Here is an 11,908-nt window from a genome sequence, read left to right on the forward strand (position 1 = left end):
CCTCACAACCTTCTGCTCTAAGAGCAAGGCGCAGTTCTTTGACCTGGCCTTCTCTAACATAAACATGTTGCAACATGTGTATGTTATAAAAATTCCATAATAAACATTCTACTGAACACACTCCTCCCTCTGGGGACAGGATGAGAGAGCAAACTTGTGATGAATGTTAGTCACGTCGCTTAATGAACTACTGGAAGGCGTTCAGATAATATGGTGATGAGCATGATATAAGAATAGCATGAAATTAGTGCAAAATGGGCCAAATTCTGAGAGGTGCAACACCACAGTTCTCATTTTCTCCCAGTCCCAAGGAGAATGAGAAGAGAGACACCTCACAAGGCAATGTCACAGTTGTAATTTTCTCATAGGACTATCCTTGGCAGCCATATAGTGACTCTGTAATAACGTGCTAGAATCTTTGAAGGGGAATCCCCCTAGAATGGAAATATCTTTAGAAGGAGCATCTCACTAACTATGTTCAAGTCTGTGGGAAATTATGATGCTATGATGATCTCCTCTAAATAGAGAGGAATGATATTTTATTTTTAAATTATGGTTTATTCTTGGCAACTCCCCCATGGTGACTTTGTCCCAAAAACAAGACCTTTAGGAGACTCTCAGAAGCTGGAAACCCCATTAGCAGTATTTATTCAGTAGACCTGACAAAGACAAATCTGTTTTTATAACTTTTCTCCTCCCACCCAGCTGTTCCTTTCCATCCCCATTCCAGAGAAGTTGCTATCTATGTTAATAACCACTCTGTAGAGATGAAAGAAATAGATCTTCCAAATGAAGAGAAGATCAGTTGGAAAGCAGCCCTGTATCTGCACAATCTGACATGTGGCACCTGATCTTACAGTTTTGAAATATTTTCTATTATTTTTATTTGTCTTTTGTAGGGTGGGGCATAAGGGAGTGTTGTACGTAGGCATGCAGAAAACTTTGCTAATCTGAGTGCATTGTGTATGCTGTGAATGTATGACCATAACTCTGCATATGTACATACACAGACTACGAAGTTACCTGTAATTATCTATACAATAGTCTAGACCACTTTCTCTCTCTCCACTGAACACAAAGTGCATTTCTACTCTCCAAAAAGTGACTGTAAAATTGTGGAGTTTCATGTTAATGACTCAACAATTTCAGTATCAAATGTATTGTCAATTTCAGATTTTCAATATCAGAGTCCCATCCCGTCCCTCCAGGCCCACCGTGCCAACCCTTCAACCTCAAACTGAGATCTTAGAATCAAGCTTGGTTTTTTCTTAATTGTATATGATCAATAGCAATGTTTGTAGGCTAAATTATGCCCTCAGTGATACCTACGCAGACCCATTTATGTTAACAAGGTTGCATAGACATAACATGTAACTGATTGGAACTTGGCAAACTCTTCTGTTGATTATGCACAAAAGAAAACAGGATCCAGCTCACAATATTTTATTGGTTTGGTTCTGCATAGTTAGCAGTAGAAAAGAGCAGAAAAATCTTTAGCCTTTAAAGGCAGGTATAATTCTGAATGCATGTGTAACCCAAGCTGACTGGTGCCAGTCCGCGAGCCATCAGCTGCCGGTCTGCGCGCACATTGGAAAAAAAAATTACCGGTCCCCCACATCAGATAGCTTTAGAAGCACTGATCTAAACCATCCCTGATAGGTATTTGTCTAACCTGTTCTTAAACTTCCAGTGACAGAAATTCCACAACCTCCATAGGTTATTTGTTCTAGCGCTTAACTACCCTGACAGTTAGGAAGCTTTTCCTCATATCTAACCTAAATCTCCTTTGCTGCAATTTAAGACCAGAATTTCTTATCCTATCTTCAGTGGTTAAGAAGAACAATTTATCACCCTCCTTTTTATGTACTTAAAGACTGTTATGTCTCCCTTCAGTCTTCTCCAGTCTAAACAAACCCTATTTTCAATCTTCCCTCATAGGTCATGTTTTCTAGACCTTTAATCATTTTTGTTGCTCTCCTCTGGACTTTCTCCAATTTTTTCACCTCTTTCTCAAAGTGTGGTGCCCAGAACTGGACACAGTACTCCAGTTGAGGCCTTATCAATGCTGAGTAGAGTGGAAGAATTGTTTCTTGGGTCTTGTTTACAATGCTCCTACTAACACATTCCAAAATGATGTTCATTTTTTCTGCAACAGCATTACATTGTTTGACTCCTATTTAGTTTGCAATCCACTATAACTCCCAGATCCTTTTCTGCAGTACTTCTTCCTAGGCAGTCATTTCCCACTTGTTCATCACGGTATGTGAAATGTCCATTTTACTTGAACTAAACTTGGAAAAATAATATTGAATTTAGAAAAGGAAAAAGCAAGTTATTAATATTTTTACTTCACTTTCAAGATATTTTCTATTTTTCACATGAATCTGCAAAGCCTCCATAGTATCTAGCACTTAGAGTCATTTATTTTATGCTCAAAATGGCAAAAATAACATTGACTTCAATTAGAATTAGGCCCGCTCTTATAACTCAGTGGCCAGGCATATGCAGCGTTTTGCATTATCTCCGTTATCTTCTATGACAAAGTGAAAATGAAGATGCTTGTGCTTAAGAAGCCTGATGAACTTTCTTCTTTTACACACAGCCCTGTTAAGGTTTGATTTTATTTAAATAAAACATCTTGTGGTGACTGGCTTCTGTACCTCTTTTTAGTAAAACCCTGTGAAAACCATCTCAGGCATTCCCTGCAACGCCACCAAAATTTCCAATACAGCTTTGATTATTTTGTATTTTTTATTTCAGAAGGTGGAGAAAGCTACTAGGGAATAGGCTGTTCTAGATTTGATTTGGACAAAGGAGGAGGAACAGCCTGAGAATTTGAAAGTAGAAGGCAGCTTAGGTGAAAGTGATCATGAAATGGTAGAGTGCATGAGTTTAAGGCAGTGGTGAGTAACCTGTGGCCTGCAGGCTGCACGCGGCCCATCAGGGTAATCTGCTGGTGGGCCGCCAGACAGTTTGTTTACATTTCCGCAGCCATCTGCATCTCCCAGTGGATGCGGTTCGCCGTTCCTGGCCAATGGGAGCTGCGGGAAGCGGCAGCTAGCACGTCCTTGGCAGGTGTAAGTACGGAGAGCTTATTTTACATCCTCCCTCACAGTCATACTTTTTGTGATTTTTAGTAGAGCTAGAATCCAGTCCTGCCACCCAATACGTGCAGGCATTGGCATGTATCTTTGTAAGATCAGATACTTCTCTTATGCAAATATCAGAATTGAGTTGGTATGTGATGATTCATGTTTTGGTATCAGAGGGCAGGGTAGTGCTTTTAATTGCTAAACCTATGTTTAGACCTAGATTGAACAGATAACCAACCTAGAAAAAAGATATGCAAAGCTACATAAAGAGCCTTACATAGTTTCAACTTCCAGTTATTGAAAGTTGTGTAATCAAAGGTAAATGGCTATCTTGAGTACAAAGCGTACAGTTCCTTGGAAACGGTTGTCCAGTGCATAAGCTTTAGCACAATGCTTGACTAACAAATTTTTCCTTTGTTGGACTTTAAAGATTTATCCCCTCATTTAAAAAGATCAAATAAATAAACTCAAGTTTATTAAATCTATGTTTGCATTTAAAACTGTTCTGCTGTTCATTGTAAGATAACTCTGGAGACATGGACTGTGTTATTATATCACTTCCATTAAACATTGGAAGCTCATGTTTTTACAAAAAAATTCATACAAGCATTTTTCCCCTGTTAATCCAAACAGAGAGGTTGTGAACTGTACCTCAAAACAGAACTTTTCAATAGTTCTCTTTACAAATCAGGAGCACCAATATGGTATGCCAACTAGAATGCAATGTAATTAATTGTCCTTTTAGAAGAAAAAAACTTTTAAGGCAGAATACCTTCTGCATATAGCTCATAGGCATTTTTAACCAAAAAAGGTAATATAGCATTTCACTGTTTATAATAGCAACATGAAATACGATGTTTCAAGCTGTTAGAGAAAACATATTTCAACCTTTCCTGCCCATTTCCAAGTTTCTTTATCTTTTTAAAAACTGGCTATGAATCTCTGACAGATTTATAGAAACTTCCATTTTTCAATTTCAAAACGTTTTAACAAAGCTTCAGAGATGAACAAAATATCATCTGAGTTCTGGCACTTGTATAAGAATTTCACACACAGTTTGGAACGAATAAACATGTAAAAATCAATCCCACAGACTGACAGAAAGCGGAACTAATTAAAAAGACCAAAACCGCAGAGATCGTTTTTTTGAGACAAACATGTCTTTTCCTTAAACTTATTTCAATATTTATCACATGAGCAAGGTTACTGCTGCAGTGTATCGTGAATAATATTAATACTCTGGCAGTATTTATAAATGTTTGGCACTGCAATGTGTTGGTTATTAGCATTACTGTAATAATAAGATGAGTGTAAATGTTAAGCCCTGCTAGGTGACTTTCAGTCCAGTACTTTAGGCCTCTGTCTTACCAGTGTACCTACATGGACTTCAGTAAAGTTACTCTTGATTTACACCAATGTAGACAGAGGAGAATCAGTCTCCATGTAGTTTTCATTAAATGTTTTCTTACATAATTCCATTGTCTATTTAACAATAATATGTTAAGCTATTCTGTGGGTGTAGGGCCAATATTACAGGGTGCTGAGCACCCTAAATTTCTTTAGACTTTGCCTTGCACAAGGTACTCGGCATCCCTTGAGATCAGGCCCTGATACAAATCAGGCAAAATGCACTCTCAGAATTACACTATGCTATTATGTTCTATTGTGATCACAGAGAAATGTCAGTGAATTTGCTGCTGGAGTGGGGAACAGCAGTTTAGGATGAAAGAGTTCTCTTCCTCAACGTAGAAAAAATTCCACAGTCAATGTCACTAAAGGAAAAAAAACACTTCTGAAACAAAAATTGTTTCTATCATTTAATCATGTCTCTCTGTTTTTGCAAACTCTGCCCTAGCCATGTTAGGATGGCCTGTGAAACTTGTCCTGAAGATGAAACTCTCTAATCAGTGTTGGCATATGTCAATTGTGAATTAAGATTATAAACTTGTTGTTCAAGAAATTCAAGGTAGGTTCCATTAGAACACTGAACTCCACCTTTATTTATCAGCAGTGTTTTGTTATTTTTTCCCCATTAACTTCCTGCTCATATAAATCGAGAGGTCCAATTTTCACTAGCGGTTTCCTTTTGTTTCTAGCACACTGTAGCATCTGAAACAGGAATACGTGAACAGGGGATTGCAACTGCACCTTCCACTGCAGAATGTACTTCCTTGCCACTGTTACCAAGTAAGGAACCTCTTTTGATTATACTACTGTGCACTAAACTGACTGAAATCCTTTTTTATTTAATTTTTTAATCTTGATTCTTTAGTATATTTTAGAATAAAGTTTATCTGAGGTCTGTTGGATTACTCAGCAGTTCTGTAAACATCAAATGCACTCAGTAAGCATTACAATTTTTAAAATTAAAGCGTTAGAGGTAACAAGTTATAGAACACAATTCTCTGCAGATCCAATTTTAGTTGATGATAATGGAAATTCTCTGTGCAAAACAAATGGAGATCTGCAGCAGAGCTACATACTGCAGATAACACCGCTACAACAACGCTGCATGAAACAGTATCTATAAGAAAGACACGTGGATTGGAGAGCTTTGCCTTCAAACGTGCATTATTGGATATCCAAGCTTGTGTCCACAGTATGTACTGTATGTAGAAGCTCCCTTTTATTAATGTTATGTGGTGTTCTATGAATTCAGGCCATTATTTTTCGGAGGACAAAACAATAGTCTTAATTGGAAAGTGAAAATAAAATAGAAAGTGAATTATGGTGTGTTGACCATCAGACTTTTTCAAACTTGTTTCTTAGTGGATGGCTTAACAATACAACTGGTCAAAATTCAGAATTTCCTTTCGAGGGGAAATTCTGACATTTTGAAATATGCTACAAATGGAAATGTTTGAAAATATTTAGTTTCAGCTCAATCAAAACAACTGGGAGGGAGGGATAGCTCAGAGGTTTGAGCATTGGCCTGCTAAACCTAGGGTTTGTGAGTTCAATCCTTGAGGGGGGCCATTTAGGGATATGGGCCAAAAATTGGGGATTGGTCCTGGTTTGAGCAGGGTGTTGGACTAGATGACATCCTGAGGTCCTGTCCAACCCTGATATTCTATGAAACATCATTAAAATGTTTTGTTCAGATTTTGATTTTATGTAAAATTAGAATTTAATACAATATAAAATAACACATTTTTAAACAAAAAGTTGAAACATTCTGTTATGATAAGTTTGAAGTGTTCCGGTTTTGACCTCATTGAAACTGTTTTCAATTTTTTTTCTAAGTGAAATTTCATTGAGACACATTACTGCAGAAAGTTTTGATTTTGACAAAAGAGCATTTTCCAATGGAAAATTTTTGACAAGTTCTAGATAGTAACTTAAGTATCATGTGTGGAATGTCTCGCTTCCCTAGAACAACATGTTCAAATCCCAACACAGTTGACTCATACTTCTGAGGTAGCTATATTATCATGCAATTTTCTTGCATGAGGATCTTTTGGATGTGAACCAGATGTTCTACGTGAACATAAAAGATGTAAGGGCACTGTTTGCAATAGTAGAGGCTTGCTCTGGTGTCCTTGATCCACCTCTCTGTGTTGTTCATTGTGTTGTATTCTGTTTGGATACCACCCAAAGCGGATGGTTGTCAATGGTGTTGTATGTACATCTGTCTATAAAGTGACAAGGGATGAAAGTCAGTGTACAAATGTAAAATATCTGTAGCTGAAAAAGTTAGCAAAATGGAAAGAAAGCAGTAGGAATCAAAGGTATTTCACAGGGGAGAAAAAAACTAAAGATAAATATCGAAACACTACAGCAAGTACTAATTGTAAACAAAGGATCCACAAAAACATAGAGGTATTAGTCCTGGGTTGCAGCAGAATAGATGATGCCTTGCATTTGCTATAATCCAAACTATCTGTCCCAGTTGTAAAATCTAGCGAATAAACTTATTCCAGTTCATAGGCCATGGAGCTGGGGGGAGACACTTGGTTCATGGCCCAACCATTTTTTGGCTAGGCCAAACTCCAGTGGTGCTGTGACCCCAAGTGCTACTCACTCAAATTTGGATAGGGTAGGGGCTAATGGGCCAGGGGTAGGGTGACCAGATGTCCTGATAAAATCGGGACTGTCCCAATATTTAGTTATTTGTCCCACGTCCCGACTGATGTACAGTCGGGATGCCATTTGTCCCGATATTTTGCTTCAGCGGCACTCCGGCTTTTTTTTTTTTTTTCTTTGTGGCGGCAAAAGACCCAGAGCTGGCCCTGGTGGTGGTGGTGGTGGTGGTGGTGGGGAGGAGTGAGCCTGTGGCTGCCCCCCCATGTGTCCCGATATTTTGTTCTTGTCATCTGGTCACCCTAGTCAGGGGGTCAGTCTGCTGGAGGTGGTTGTGGGATGCCTAAGAGGGCAAGAGAAGGATCAGGCAGGGGTGCAAATCTATGCCCCCCCCTTAAAAGGTGCACCACAGCCCTCACAGTTAGTAAGGTGACTGCTATTGTCTCAAGTGGTGCAGGCTGAGGGTAGTTCTGGATAAATAGGGAACATTGTGCAATCACATAAGAAGGAAACATAAGCTTTTGGAAGTACAAGAACCCAATCACAAAAAATAGCTGAATCATGATCATATTCAGAGTAGTGTGTGTGTATATATAGGAAGTGAATGCCACTGATATTTTTGAAGGGAGGAAGAAAGGGAGTAAAATTTGGGTTAAGTACCAGCTTAACAGGTCCAAACCAAATGCTTTTCCCCTCCCCATTTCCATCCCCACCAACAGCCTCATATTAAATAAGAGAAGGAGTGGAAGCTAACCTGCTTTGGATGTGTGACCTCTACCTTCTAGTGACAGGCCCACAGGGATGATAGGAGATTTGCTGCTACTCTCAGTTAGAGCAGAGCAGTCATTCTCAACCAGAGGTATGTGTACCCTGTGGGTACACAGAGGTCTTCCAGCGGGTACACTAACTCTAGATATTTGCTAGTTTTACAACAAGCTACATTTAAAGCATTAGCAAAGTCAGTACAAACTAAAATTTCATACAGACAATGACTTGTTTATACTGCTCCATATACAGTGAAATGTAAGTACAATATTTATATTCCAATTTATTTATTTTATAGTTTATATGGCAAAAGTGAGAAAGTAAGAAATTTTTCAGTAATAGTGTGCTGTGACACTTTTTTGTATTTTTATCTGATTTTTGTAAGCAAGTAGTTTTTAAGTGAGGTGAAACTTGGGGTGCACAAAACTAATCAGACTCCTGAAAGGTGTACTGCAGTCTGGAAAGGTTGAGAGCCACTGCATTAGAGCACATCTCCTTTAGATCAAATGAGGCCTTTGTTTTTGGAGCTACAAAAGTAGGGGTTTAGGTCCAGGTCTGCACTAGTGTTTGATTTTCCTAGTAATTGTGTCTGTCATGAATGCGTGGATTCCTTACAATAGGTAAATATTTTATCCATGAAGAGCTCAACTCAGAAAAGCTAACTGATTAATGGTCACACAGCAAGTCCTTGCCAGAGCTAGGAAAGATCTGATCTATTGACTCCCACACCTGTGCTTTAGCCACAAAACCATTCTAAGTTTGCATGATGTTTGCAAGCCTATTGAACTGAAAGAATACGTCGTACGCTTTCTTTAATGTGGGTTTATTTACAGTACCAGGAAAATTTTCTCAACCTTAAACTCTACTGGTAATTCTATATAAAACAAGTCAGTGACAGTGACTAGCAAGTATTAGTTAAAACAGGGCAAGCTTAAGATGTATGAACACAGGGAAAAAAGTATGAGTATCTTTTTATGAGCAAAAGTGGAAATAGCAAAATACTGGTAAGTGATCCTTCGCATATGTAATCTCATAACATGACACAGGATTGTGCCGTAGATTGCGAGAGATAGGAAAGCAAGGCATACACTGAGCATTCAGGGCTTTAATTGTCACTTTTCAGTTATATATCCTAGTATATTGTAAGGAAATGCTGCTTCATAACTCAGGATGACAGGTACAACTCTTGGACCATCCCAGAGTAGGAGAAAAATTCTAGGAGACTGTGACACATCACTCGATGAATATTTCCATACAGAACAGCACTGGTCTCAAGCTGAGTCTTATTTATTCGGGGGGAAGATTTATATGTACTCAGTAAAATTCACCCCTGTGAAAAGGGACAATCCCAAGGCCTAGTTACCTCTTATGTCCCACTGCTGCCCTGTTTTTGAGACTTTAATGGTGCACAGACCTCATGCTGACCCTCAGCACTAAGATGAATTTCACTGTGAGCATGTGCATATGTAAAGAGATGGCCTTGAATCCAAACCCCAGATTCGAGTTCAGAGTTGACAAATTTAAAATGGAAAAGTTCAGATCTGAATCTACATTTCAAGCTCCCAAGTTTAAGAGTGTTTGGAATTGCCTATGAAAGGAATGCAAAATTCGGATCTGGAGCTGACATTTGGATTGAATTAACACATAATCCTGCAAATTCCATTGTTTCATTTAAAAAAAAAAAAAAAAGAAAAGGCACTTGCATGTCCTCTGGGATCAGTGTTCTCACTCAGAGATCCCCACACATTCAACAATTTCTACTGAGATGTTAAAATATCTTCCCTACATTGTAAAAGAAACTGGATTTTACCCTCTGTAATATGAAATAATTCAAATTCCACCTAGCAAAAGAAACAGCATACAAGGCACATAACAAGGATTTTTGTTTATACAGTTATTTAATATAAATTAAAAAGCATATTACATTGCCACCCTTTGTTCTCAAAATAATTTTCACTTTAAAAAGTGTGAAGATTTGCAGCAGTTCTCTAATTTAACATGCATGAGAAAAATTTAATCATTCATCCTGCTCCACTAGCTTGCTGGTGCCCCCTTGTGTTTAAAAGAACCGGATACATTTTGCCTGATGCTTTTTAATCCTTTAAGAAGTAAACTTCATACAGGAGAACTTGAAATATTGGAGCCAGTTGAAAAATGAAATCTAATTTTGAGAAAAAACTGAATTTTTGAAGCTCTTTCTTTTTGAAGGGCTCAAAACAGGTCACTTTTTTGTTTTTTCATAATGTTTTAAATGTTTAAATATTCTGAAAAATATTATTGAAAAATTTGAAAGTAAAATTTTTTCACATGAAAATGAAAAATTTGGATAGTGCTGACAATTTTTTAAAAAAGCCATTTTTCAAATAATTGTTTTTACTATCGCTATTAATTATTACAACAGCTCTATTGAACCAAAAATATTTGTTTCACTATTATAGAGGTATTTCATAGAGACATGATTACTAAAACAAAACTGGGTACCTGTGGAATGAGATACTACTCAGTGTAAGGCTGGCAGAAGCTCGCCCTATATTCTTAATCAGAGAAGGCATGGTAAGAAAAGATTTACAAGACTTGGGGCCTGATTCTGATGTCACTCTTACATGTTCTATACAGGCATATAGAAATTCTCTGAGATCAGAATCTGCACGTGTATTATGTAACTAGGCCTGTCACTTACTTGCTTTCACACCTTGGGCAAATCACTTAACTATGCTGAGCTTTAGTGTCTCCATCTATAAAAGGAGATATTAACACTATGTACCTTTTTTACAGCATCTTGAGATGAGGGTGAATGACTATAAGAAGTACCCTGTATGTCTGTCTGTCTTTTGGCACCATAAAAATGTTGTTGTTCATAGACATATAATATCAGCTTCGTTGCTAATGCCTACATTTTGTGTTTAGTCATGTAAACAGACCTAGGGGAGGGAAAAACCATGGCATTCAGGTCCCAAAACTAACACAAATGTCTTTGTGAATTCTCCTCTGAGTCAGCAGCAGAATTGGCAAACACACATGTGATTGGGACTGGGGTTAATGGCAGAAAATTACACCCATCATATCTGTTGCAACTCAGCTGTCGGTGTATAGTCCACATTGATTTAGAAGCATATGAGGACATGTCAGCAGCATATCTACCAAAAAAGAGATACTAGACTGTGGCACAGCAATTGGAATAGTGAGGTGCAGATACAGATTAGATGGATGGTATATGCAGATATAGTACAAAGATCCAATGAGTTCTAAAGGATGCTAAAATGCATTGTGTTTTCAAAATTTGCCTTAAAAGGGACCTCAACCTAGCCACTATATGTTCACAAGTTTGCTTATGCAAGTACAGTAGTTTGTACATGCATTTTTTGAACACTATCATTTGTGGAAACAAATGATGGTATATACACTGTTATCTGAAGCCTCTTAAATTGTATTTTCATCTGTGGTTATGAGGACTTTCCTGTATATACTTCTGACCGCTGCCCTGCAAGCAGCACATATTCTGGAAGAGGATTCCTTAGTCCAGGCTCTTGACTGAGAATCCCGAGCAGGGTAAGATCCAAATGACTGATCTTCAGCTACCATTCTTTAGCGGTAGCAGACTATTTATTTGAGCTCTCTGGGACAGTCTTCATGAAATTCCCAATCAACAATTTAAGTCTCAAATGATTCATTTATTAAGGGTATACAGAGAAGATGAGACTAAAACAAAATGGCCTGCTTGACACTTCTAGACTGAAATATGACAAAAATTAATCTAGACAGGTTCTTCTTAAACGTAAATTATTCTTACTCATTTTTAACACACTACTGCTTGTGTTGAAGCTCGCTGTGTTGCAGATGCTACACCTGGTGTATTTTATGGGTGTGTTAGTTTTAATTATGCAATGGGAGACGTACAGCATCCTTTACACCATTGCTGTTTGCTCACATATGGCTGTGCATGTGCAAATACACACTCTGCCCTTGCACTTTATAATAATCAGGACACAATCATAGCAGCCTTATTTTATTTATTTAGATGTATAAAAAGC

The sequence above is a fragment of the Eretmochelys imbricata genome, chromosome 6, assembly GCF_965152235.1.
Source record: "Eretmochelys imbricata isolate rEreImb1 chromosome 6, rEreImb1.hap1, whole genome shotgun sequence".
Taxonomy (NCBI): domain Eukaryota; kingdom Metazoa; phylum Chordata; order Testudines; family Cheloniidae; genus Eretmochelys; species Eretmochelys imbricata.